Consider the following 12,398-nt stretch of genomic DNA (forward strand, 5'->3'; position numbering starts at 1 on the left):
AGCTTTTACCCTTGGTCTGAGGTTGGTTAGCTGATGTTGGAGAGGGTGACATAATAAACTTCAGTTGTTGCACTAGAATAGGGTTAAATTGGCCAGAATTCCTCTTCACTCTATTGAGAAAGTGCACCTATGGACTAAGGACAAGATTGGGTTCAGATGCTTCCCGACTGTCAAGTAACCCAATGGCCACTTGGACAGGCTGCCCAGTGCCTATGAAACCATTGCCCAGCAAGAAATAAATGCCACCTTTCTAAATGTTGGATATTATTATATCCACATTGGCCTCAGTTTCACTGGTGAATATTGGCCAGGACAGCAGGAGAACTCTATACAATTTCCACAGAATCACCGAAAAGTAGAATCTTAACGGCACAGAAGGAGGCCATTTGGCCCATCGTGTTTGCACCAGCTCTCCAAATGAGCATTATGACCTAGTGCCATTGCCCTGCCTTTTCCCCGTACCCCTGCACATTGTTTCTATTCAAATAATCATCTAATGTCCTTTTGAATGCTTCGATTGAACCTGCCTCCAACACACTTCCAGGCATTGTGTTCGAGACCCGAATCACTCGTTGTGTGAATAAGTTTTTCTCACATCACATTTGCTTCTTTTGCAAATCACTTTAAACCTGTGCCCTCTCGTTCTCAATCCTTTTACAAGTGGAAACAGCTTCTCCCTATCACAGGATCCTTTTAGGTCCACCTGCAGGTAGCTGTACCAAGAAGATGGCATCTGTAGCAATGCAGCACCCTCTCATTACTGAACTGAACTGTCACCATAGTTTGTGTTCAAGTTCTGGAGTTGGGGTTGAATCTGCGATTTTTTTGAGTCTGAAGTTTGAGTTGAGCCAAGGCCAGCTGAGTCACTGGGACTGTCCATGGTCGGATGTCCCTGTGTGCGCCACTCCTCCTTCAAGAACATTGCCACTGAACCAAAAAAAAAGAATTGTTGCTAGGAGACATGCTTTGTAATGAGGAGTGTAGGAAATGTACCAATGTTACATAAGAGACTAGATATTTTGCTCAAACTTAAACTGTTCAATCAACGTTAATTGAAAGCTGAATGAACACCGAGGGCAGAATCCCCAGGTCGGCGAGCGGGGGCGGGCCCCACTCACCGACGCTTAAAATGATGCCAGGCGTGCATCAGGACCACTCCGCGCGCCGTTCTGATCCTCAGTTTGGTGGACACACAGTGGAGTCGGCTGCACGTCCGCCAAACTGTCAAAGGCCTATTAAGGCCATTCAAGAACTAATTAAAATAATTAACTGAGCTGCCCGTCCAACCTTAAGGTTGGCGGGGGGGGCAGGCGAAGAGCCCAGGCGGCCTTCGCATTTACCATGAAACCTCATCCACGGGCGGGATGAGGTTTCATGAAAGGTTTATAAATTAAATAATTTTTTAAATGAAAGTTCATTGACGTGTCCCTGCTCATGTGACACTGTCACATAAGGGGACATGTCTTAAAATTTTTCTTTTTCTTTGTTAAAACTTTTAAAAATCACACTAATCTCCCTGAGGCAGCCCTGTGCCTCAGGGAGATTTCTGCGCTCTTTCGTGCACATGCGCGAAAGAGCGCAGGCCCCGACTCTCCGTCCTCCCCCCCATCTGCACAGGGAGCGCTCAGCATTTCCCGGTGCGCGTCACGCTGTGCGGGCCTTAATTGGCCCGCCCACGCAAAATGGCGGCGCACAGCCAATCCCGGGCGGCGATCGGCCACACCCGCTCCTGCCCAACCTCCCCCGACGGGGGGAGAAAATTCTCCTCCTAGCTACTAAAAACAACATGCAGGTAAATTCAGTGTCCTTCCAGTTCTGTTTTGGCACAAATAACTCATAATTATCCTTACACACCAAGAAATATTGTTTCAATATTTTAATTAAGAGCCATTAGACGTTGTGGTGGAGAAACATGTTGGTGTCCTAAGGAGAAAGAAATTGTAAAATGCTTCTGTTACCAGTGACGATGGGAGGAGGCTCGTGTGGGGAATAAGCATTCTATAAACCAGATGGGCCGAATGAGCAGTTTCTGTGCTGTAAATTTCGTGTAACCCATTCCTCTTCTAGTGCTGAGGTGCAACTGATGGAATTTGTGGTTAGGGGCCATCGATTGAGAACTTTTGAGTCTTGCTTGGGGTTTCAGACTATATGTTGAGAGCAACTAGAGAGAAATGTGAACAGCAAATTGGCAGAGAGCCAACCCAAACCAAGCTGCCTATAGGTCATATTTTTAGGGCAGGTGGTTCTCAGACTGGTATCTGTGCGCCAGTGGGCATTTTCAGCACCAGCCTTATGGGTGGGCAACTTAATTGGCTGACACTCAGCGTGTCGTGCACAAGAGGAAGCAAGTGAGTGGCTGCTACAGAATTGCTTTTTCCCACGCAGCACTCCGATGCTCCTGCTCTCCCTCTGCCCTCTCAGTGCTCTCCACATGCCTCTGCCCTCCCTGCACCCCTCTTCCCTTTCTGTGCTCCTGCTCTCTCCATACCTCTGCACCCCCCACCCCCCCACCCCAGGATCCTGCTTTCCCTGGGCTCCTGCCAAGTATAGATAGGCTCTGCTGTAAGAAGTAGGCACACCCTGATTTCTTTAGGTAATTTCTTGTTTCCTTAAAAGCATTATTAAACCATTCTGCTCATGCCACACTTTCATATTATGAGTGTGATGTAGTATTATAATTTAGCTGGCGGTGTGTGGGTGGTATGTCTGTGATTACTAATTCATTTGAAAAGTGGTCCTTCAATCAATAAGGTTTGAGAACCTCTGATTCAGGGGTTATGGTAGGATTTCAATAGAATCACTTTCCTGTGGTAACTGGCTCCAACATGTTGCTTTTCCCAAGTTTGCTACTTTTCCTGCTAAATCTTATTTTCTTCACATGGTTAAACTTATTGTGTGTTGGCTTAAATCATTCATTAAACCAGTCGTGGGACTGAATGTTCATTCATGACCATATATCAAGGCACATGAAAAGATGATTAAGCCAATCAAACAGCCCCTTCCAGACAACTCTTCAACCTTTTGAACTCATCACTAACTCCCTTACTGTGCTATCTCCTCTGGGAAGGGCAGTTGCAAGCTATACCTAGGAACAGGAGAAGGCCATTCCCCTTCTCGAGCCTGTCCTGCCATTTGGTGAACATGGGTAACCCACGTCCTTAACTCCAATTGCCAGTGCCGTTGTTGTAGAAAACATTTCTTCGTTTCTGTTGCTGTATCACCACAAGTTCTTAAATTGACAAACAGAGTGAAATCTGATCTTACAGATCGTTTTAGGATCCCAACACTCCAGTTTCAAAGCCTATGCTTGGCGACGGTTTAATAAAAACGTGTCAAAAGCACATTTTCACATTTTGCAGACAACATAAGCATTCAGTGAAAGCATTTTCTCTGCATACTGAAGATCAGGGAAGTTAGAATCCTAGTATACTGGCCAATATTGCTGCCTCAACCCATACTTCCAAATCAGACTGACTGACCATGGCTGTTTGTGAGAGCTTGCAGTGTGCACATTGGCTGCTATGTCTCCCACACAACACTTCAAAAAGAAATTAATTGGTTTTTGAAGCACATGGGAATGTTCTGAGAACATTAGGTTCCATATAATTCAATCTCGATCACTTTCTCATGTCCCTCGCTTTCAAATTCACTCCCAGGTTCCAATTCTTTACACAGAACAACTTCTTTCTGGCATTTTATTCCAAATTCTGCCTATTTTGAAAGGAATTCAATTTACTGTCTTATATTTTCAAGCCTTCCTTTCAGCTTATTCTCCTTCCTCTTGATGGCACGTCCAGGTTTATCTTAGCCACAGACTTGGGAGGTAAAGAAAACAAGATTTGCATTTATATAGCACCTTTGAGAACCTCAGGAGGCCGCAAAGCACTTCACAGCCAATGAAGTACTTTTGCAGTGTGGTCACTGTTGTCATGCAGGAAATGCAGTTTGTCAATTTGTGTAAAGCAAACTCCTGCATGCATCATACGCTGATGACTAGATGATCTGTTTTTCTGAAGTTGAGGAATTTGACCCGGGTACCAGGGAGATCTCCCATGCTCTTCTTCAAAATAGTGCCTTAGGATCTTTTGAGAGGGTAAATGGAGCCTTAGTTTCATATCTCATCCAAGAGATGGCACCTCCAACCATGCAGCATCTATTCAGCGCTGCACTTTCAGCCTTGATTCTTGTTCTCAGGCTCTGGAGGAGGAGTTGAAATCAGAGCCTTGAAACTCAAAAACAGGAGTGCTACCCCACTGAACCATAGCTGATGCTTGGCACTGCTCTGTTATCATCATTGTGGGTCTTAGAGTGGGCTGTTCATGATCTGGTCTTACAGATACTGCTGGAGGCAAGGCTGTTGGTAAACACAAACTTTTTTATGGAACATTATACTAACTAAGCCCAATATAGATTCAGCATGAGGCTCTACATAGAATTATCTTTCTCTCGGGATGGTGATGGCTTTGTGGTATTGTTGCTGGACTAGTAATCCTGAAACCCAGAGTAATGCTCTGGGGACCTGGATTCAAATCCTGCCATGGCAGATGGTGGAATTTGAATTCAGTAAACATCTTGAATTATAAGTCTAATGATGACCATGAAACTTATTGTTGATTGTTGTAAAAACCCATCTGGTTCATTAATGTCCTTCAGGGAAGGACATTTGTTGTCTTTACCTGGTCTGGCCCACATGTGACTCCAGACCCACAGCATTGTGGTTGATTCCTAAATGCCCCCTGAACAAGGGCAATGAGGGATGGGCAACAATTGCTGGCCTAGCCAGTGATGCCCAAATCCAATGAATAAAAAAAAATCCTCTATTGTCATATGATCTTATGTCACTGATGACGTAGACTATATATATATTTAACATTAACCCTTTATACTACAACTGCAGCTAGTTTAATTTTTTTAGATCTTGCATGGGGGCTGAGAATGGGGTAAGTGCTCGTCATGTCGTCTGCATCCAAGTAATCTGGATTCCTCTGTCAGAGCAGAGCTTCACCTGCTCAATTACTTGCCAATTGGAAATAAAATGAAATTCAGATGCAAGATCCTACTTCCAAGTCTTCCCAAGCTGTTTCACCAAATGCAGAAACCTCTACGTTTATGCTGAAGAGCCCAGGGCCAGGTATGTTTTTGGGTGCAAGAATGGGGTAGATGGAAGTTCTCCTCCCAAGATTAGTCTGGTGGAATAAAATTACCAACAGGATCCATTCTCCAGGAAATTGGGTCACCGGATAATCTTACAGTGACTACACTGCAAATGTGCTTCATTGGCTGTAAAGCATTTTGGATATTCCGTGGTCATGGAAGATGCTATATAAATGCAAGCCTTCCTGTAATCTCCCTACTGGAGAATTTAATTATTCTGAATGTAGTAAGTGGGTGGAAAGTAAAAGCCAGGAAGAAAAGAGATTATATTTATTAACCCAAAAACATAGTAACTAACTTTTGCAATCTACGTAATCAATCCTACTCTTGGGTGCTCTCAGGGTGAAGCTAATATTGCCCCATGTTTGAATAATGGAGAAATTGGAATACTTTCTCAACAAAAAAACATTATGCCTTTTAAAAAAATTTTCTTATCCAAATGATTAATCAAGAGATGGTCCTCATTAAAGTTTTAGTTTGAGAACGATGAGGTTTCATTCTTTAGCTCACAGCCATGTGATTCTTTGATTTCTTCATTTCAACAAAGATAAAGAGAGTTTCTTTACAACCCTCCTGCACAGCCAGATTCGATTATAACCCTTATTATTCCACTTCTCTCGTCTCAAGGTTGCGATTAGACAAGAACTGACTACCTTCTGCCGAATATCTGCTGGCACGTTGCATTGGATAGTAGGGAGCTTACTTTGTCCAAATTTTTCTTTTCCCCCTTTCCTTAGTGGCCAGTGTGACTGGTTGCAGCTCCCAAATGGATAGCTCTGCTCCTGCCTGGTGAGTCATCTTCCGTATGTGTCTTGTCACTGCCCTCTGGCTACTCGTAACTCAGCGGCCTGCACACAGGTCCAAGCCCACACTGGGCAAACCCTTTGCAGACGGTTTAATGTTATCCAAAAGGGGAGGGGCCTGATGGTCCCCAAAGGGGCAGAGCCAGGTGGTCACCGATGGAAGCAAATGGTCTCTATTACATTGATTGTAGAATCGTACAGAATAGAAGGAGGCCATTCAGCTCATGGTTCACATGCCAACACTTTGAAAGAGTTATTCAATTAATCCTGCTCCCCTGCTCTTTCCCCAAGGCCCTGCAATATTTTTTTGCCTTATCCAATTCCTTCTTGAGAGTTAATGTTGAATTTGCTTCCACTACTCATTCAGGTAGCGTATTCCAGGCCATAACTCCTCATTGCCCTTTTCTTTTAAATTCTCCTAATATTCATCTTGATTTTTTACCAATTGCCTTCAGTCTGTCCTTTGGTTACTGACCCTCCTGCCAATGGAAGCAGTTTCATTTTATTTTATTACCTGTCATGATTCCAAATAGTGGACAGCTGAGATGTTGTTTGATGAGTCAGCAAATTTTCAACTTGGGGGCTCAGACAATATGGTGCATAGTGTTTCTCAAAATTAGACAGGGTGGGGGCTGTGGGGGTTGGGGGGCGTTGCGGGGGAGGACCAGTTTGCAGTCAGACCTGGAACAGACAGGCAGAAACTCAATTCATATACAGCGGAAAGAGGAATGTGGAAGTCTCCTTCTTAACTTACTGGCCGTCAAATAAATGCCAGGAAACCTGGCATCCAATGTATAGCCTACATTTTAGGTGGAAAGCCATATAAAGGGCTGTTTTCCTTAAGCGTTGGACCGTCTTAGAGCAGTGTTAGATGTTTACTTCTACAGCTGACGTCTTGGCTTTCATCAGCTCTTACTACCTGTTGTTAACTTAATTTTAAACATCCCGTCATTGATGGGTTTCCAAATGGGAATTCCCCTATTGGACATCTTTGGATGAAGTGATGGACAAGAGTGACATAAATAGGTCCCCCCCAACGTTAACTCAGTCACAATGAAAGCAAAACTCTGCAGATGCTGGAAATTTGAAATAAAAACAGACAGTGCTGGTAATATTCAGCAGGTCTGGCAGCGTCTGTAGAAAGAGAAATGTTGGTTAATGCTTTGAGTCAGATATGACCCTTCTTCAATTTCCCATTTTGGGACCATTTGTCTCCGTCGGTGACCACCTGGCTCTGTCCCTTTGGGGATCATCAGCCTCCTCCCTTTTCAGATAGCATTAAACTGTCTGCAAAGAGTTTGCCCTGTGTGAGCTTGGAACTGTGTGGAGGCCGCTAAGTTGCGAGTAGCCGGAGGGCAGTGACAAGATGCAGATGGAAGATGACTCACCAGGCAGGAGCAGAGCTACTAACTTTGGGAAAACGTTAAGAATGACACCTAAAATTAGCAAAAGTGGCATACTTGCAAATCCATCTGAACACATGAAGTAGTGGCTATTTTTATTTTAAGAGTGAGTTGCATTGAAATAGAGTTCCATTTTAAACCCAAGTGAGTATGTTAATGAGTGACACTCGGCATGATTTGAAGAAAGAGCTGACAGTAATGAATATATTCAGTGCATTTGCTGGGTGAACAAGGAGCAGGAGTAGTCCATTCAGCCCCTTGAGCCTGCTCCGCCATTTAATAAGAACATGACTGATCTGATAGTATTCTGGAATCTGCATCCCAGCGACCCCCGATAACCTTTCACCCCCTTGCTTAACAAGAATATATCCACCTTTGCCTTAAAAATATTCAAGGTTTCTGCTTCCACTACCTTTTCAGGGAGAGTGTGCTAAAGACTCATGACACTCTGAGTGAAAAAAATTCCCCTCAACTCCGTTTTAAATGGGCAACCCCTTATTTTTAAACAGTGATACCTAGTTCTAGATTCTCCCACAAGAGGAAACATTCTCCCCACATCCACCCTGTCAGGACCCCTCAGGAACTTATATGTTTCAATCAAGTCACCTCTTACTCTTCTAAACTCCAGTGGATACAAGCTTAGTCCAACCGTTCCTCATAAGGCAACCCACCCATTCTAGGTATTAGTCTGGTAAACCTTCACTGAACTGCTTCCAACGCATTTACATCCTTCCTTAAATAAGCTGTCTGATACTGTACACAATACTCCAAATGTGGTCTCACTAGTGCCCTGTATGACTGAAGCATAACCTCCCTACTTGTGTATTCAGTTCCCCTCACAATAAATAATAACATTTTATTAGCTTTCTTAATTAGTTGCTGTATCTGCATACTGCCCTTTTGTGATTCCTGCGCTAGGACACCCAGATCCCTCTGCACCTCAGAGCTCTGCAATCTCTCACCATTTAGATAATATGCTTCTCTTTTATTCTCCCTTCCAAAATTGACAATTTTACATTTTCGTACATTATTCTCCATTTACCAGATCTTTGCTCACTCACTTAACCTATCTGTATCTTTTTGTAACCTCCTTATGTTCACCTCACAAATTACTTTCCTACCTATCTTTGTGTCATCAGCAAATTTGGCAACCATCCCATCTATCCCTTCATCCAAGTCATTTATATAAATTGTAAACAGTTAAGGTCCCAGCACTGATCCCTGTGGCACACCACTCGTTACAACTTGGCAACCTGAAAAAGACTCATTTATGCCTACTCTCTGCTTCCTGTTACCCAGCCAATCATCTATCCATGCCAGTATGTTAACTGCTATACCATGATCTTTTATTTTCCACAATAACCTTTGATGTGGCACTTTATCAAATGCCTTCTGGAAATCTAAGTACAGTACCTCCACCTTTATCCACAGCCTCTAGCCAAACTGTTCCAGTACAGCTACAACACTGGCACCTACCCAGCTATGTGGAAAATTGCCCAAGTATGTCCTGTACACAAAAAGCAGGATAAATCCATCCCGGTCAATTACCGTCCATCAGTCTACTCTCCATCATCAGTAAAGTAATGGAAGGGGTCATCAACAGTGCTATCAAGCGGCACCTGCTTAGCAATAACCTGCTCACTGACACCCGGTTTGGGTCCTACCAGGGCCACTCAGCTCCTGACCTCATTACAGCCTTGGTTCAAACATGGACAAAAGAGCTGAACTCCTGAGGTGAGGCGAGAGTGACTGCTCTTGACATCAAGGCTGCCTTTGACCAAGTGTGGCATCAAAGAGCCCTAGCAAAACTGGAGTCAATGGGAATCAGGGGTAAACTCGCCACTGGTTGGAGTCATACCTAGCACAAAGGAAGATAGTTGTGGTTGTTGGAGGTCAGTCATCTCAGTTCCAGGACATCGCTGCAGGAGTTCCTCAGGGTAGTGTCCTCGGCCCAACCATCTTCAACTGCTTCATCGATGACCTTCCTTCCATCATAAGGTCAGAAGTGGGGGTGTTCACTGATGATTGCACAATGTTCAGCACCATTCACGACTCCTCAGATACTGAAGCAGTCCACGCCCAAATGCAGCAAGACCTGGACAACATCCAGGCTTGGGCTGACAAATAGCAAGTAATATTCGCGCCACACAAGTGCCAGGCAATGACCATCTCCAACAAGAGAGAATCTAACCATCATCCCTTGATGTTCAATGGCATTACCATCACTGAATCCCCCACTACCAACATCCTGGGGGTTACCATTGACCAGAAACTGAACTGAACGAGCCATATAAACACTGTGGCTACAAGAGCAGGTCACAGGCTAGGAATCCTGCAACTGGTAATTCACCTGCTGGCTCCCCAAAGTCTGTCCACCATCTACAAGTTACAAGTCAGGAGTGTGATGGAATAGTCCCCACTTCCCTGGATGAGTGCAGCAAAATGGGATTAATGTCATCAGACCTTTGTTGACCAGTGTGGACACAATGAGCTGAATGGCCTCCTTCTGTGCTGTAGACGTCTATGTCCTATCTTCTGACCTGCCACCTGTCTTTGCACAATTATCTGCTTTTTCTTTAAAGTTTGATACTACTATCTTGAACCTTTCTAGTTAACTACGGATGGTGTGTCCGTCCCTTGGACATTTTCTTACTTGTTGGAATGTATCTATTCTGTGCATTCTGAAATATCCCTTTAAATATTAGGCACTGCATCTCTATTGACCTCTCCCTTAACCTAATTTGCCAATTCACTTTAGCCAGCTCAGCTTTCATGCCCTCATAATTGCCCTTATTTAAGTTTAAAAACATAGTCTTGGACCCACTCCTCTCTCCCTCAAACTGAATGTAAAATGCAATCATATTGTGGTCCCTGCTGTCTAGGGGCACCTTCACTATGAGATCATTAATTACTCCCATCTGGTTGGCTCCTGAAACTATCCCAAAATTGTGCAATGCACTCCTCATCTAGGCTATCTTTGCCCATCCGGCTTTTCCAGTCTATATCTCAATTAAAATCTCCCATGATTGTCACCATGCCTTTCTGACAAGCTACAATTATGTCTTCCTTTATGCTCCACCCTACCATGTGGTTACTGTTAGGGGCCTGTACACGATTCCCACAAGTGACTTCTTGCCTTTACCATTTCTCATCTCTACCCAAACCGTTTCCACACCCTGGTTTCCTGAACTTAGGTCAACCCTCTCTATTGTGCTAAAACCATTATTAACTAACAGAGCCACCCCTCCACCTTTTCCTCACTTTCTGTCTTTCCTAACTATCCTATACCCTTAAATATTCAGGTCCTAATCCATGTCCTCGTGCAGCCATGTCTAAATAATAGCTATCAAATCATATTTATTTATTTATTATGTGCGCTCTCAATTCATCTGTTTTGTTTTGAATTCTATGTGCATTCAGGTACAGAGATTTTAGTTTTATCCTTTTATTCTTTTTATAAACTCTGGTTTCGTCTGTTGATTAACTGTGAGATTTGTACCCTCTATCCCTTCCTGTCTGTTTTTCATTTCCTGTAATAATGCCTTTTTCTTTTGTCTTGTCTCTGATCTTTAGTTTACCACATCTTCCCAAATTTGATCCCTTGCCCCCACTATTTAGTTTAAAACCTTCTCTACTTCCCTAGTCATGCAGCTCACAAGAACACCGGTCCCAGCACAGTTCGGGTGTAGACCGTCCCAATGGTACAGATCCCACTTTCCCCAATACTGGTGCCATTGCCCCACGAACCAGAACCCACTTTTCCCTTGCCAGTCTTTGAGCCACACATTCATCTCCCTAATCTGATTTGTCCTATGCCAATTTGCTCGTGGCTCAGGTAATAATCCAGAGATTATGACCTGTGAGGATCTGCTTCTTAATTTGGTGCCTAGGTCCTCATATTGACTATGCAGAACCGCTTTCCTTGTCCTGCCTGTGTCACTAGCATCTAAATGGACCACGACGACTGGATACTCCCCCTCCCACTGCAAATCCCTCTCCAGACCCGAGCAGATGTCTCAATCCCTGGCACTGGGCAGGCAACACAGTTGTTTGCACTCACGCTCTTTGATGCAGAGAATGGTGTCAATCCCTCTGACTACAATATCCTCTACAACCACTACATTTCCTTTTGCTCCCCCTATTTGAATGGCCTCCTGTGCCAGGGTGCCATGGTCAGTTTGTTCATCCACCCTGCAGCCTCCACTCTCATCCAAACAAGCTGAAGAAACCTCAAGCCTGCTGGACAATTGCAAGGGCTGAGGCTCCTGCACTCCTGCCCTCTGAGTCCCCTTACCTGCCTCATGTGCAGTTACACTCTCCGGTCCCTGACCACTGATCAAGTCAGAAGACCCTGTCCTAAGGGGTGTCACTGATTCCTGTTACAAAGAATCCAGGTAACTTTTACCCTCCCTGATGCATCGCAGTGTCTGTGGTTCAGCCTCCAGTTCATAAACTCTGAGCTGATGCTGCTCAAACTTCAAACGCTTACCGCAGACGTATTTTCTCTGGATCAAACTGTCAACCAGGAGTACCCACATGCTGCAGCTGTGACACATCATTTGTACTGACATCTTTAATGTGTTCTATTTAAATATTTATTTATTTTATTCAATTATATATTTTACTTTAGTTTTTACATATTTTATTAACCTTACCACCAGTTGCTAGACTATTTTGAAACTTAGGAATAGAATAAGCCTTAGTCACTTCCAGATATTTGCCAAATAACTGGCTTCTTCTCCTGTAGCAGAGTATGACCACTTGCTGAAGGCTGAGAAAGTTAGAAAGCAGAAAACAAAAGAGCACCCCTTTCCCTTCCTCCCCTAACTCCCTTATTTACCCAACTCCCAGCACACTATTCTAAGTCACACTTCTTGCAGTAAACCTTGAGTGTGTGAGTTTAAAGTGATGAGTTAGTTGCCATATCCTGGCTGCACTGATGAGGTCATTCATCCTCTATCTGCATTGGATGGCCAACCTCTTCTGTGCAACATTGGCACTGGTCACCGCTGCCACCAACAGCCATGCTGGCTTGGTG

This window comes from Cetorhinus maximus, chromosome 8, assembly GCF_964194155.1.
Source record: "Cetorhinus maximus chromosome 8, sCetMax3.hap1.1, whole genome shotgun sequence".
Lineage (NCBI taxonomy): Eukaryota > Metazoa > Chordata > Chondrichthyes > Lamniformes > Cetorhinidae > Cetorhinus > Cetorhinus maximus.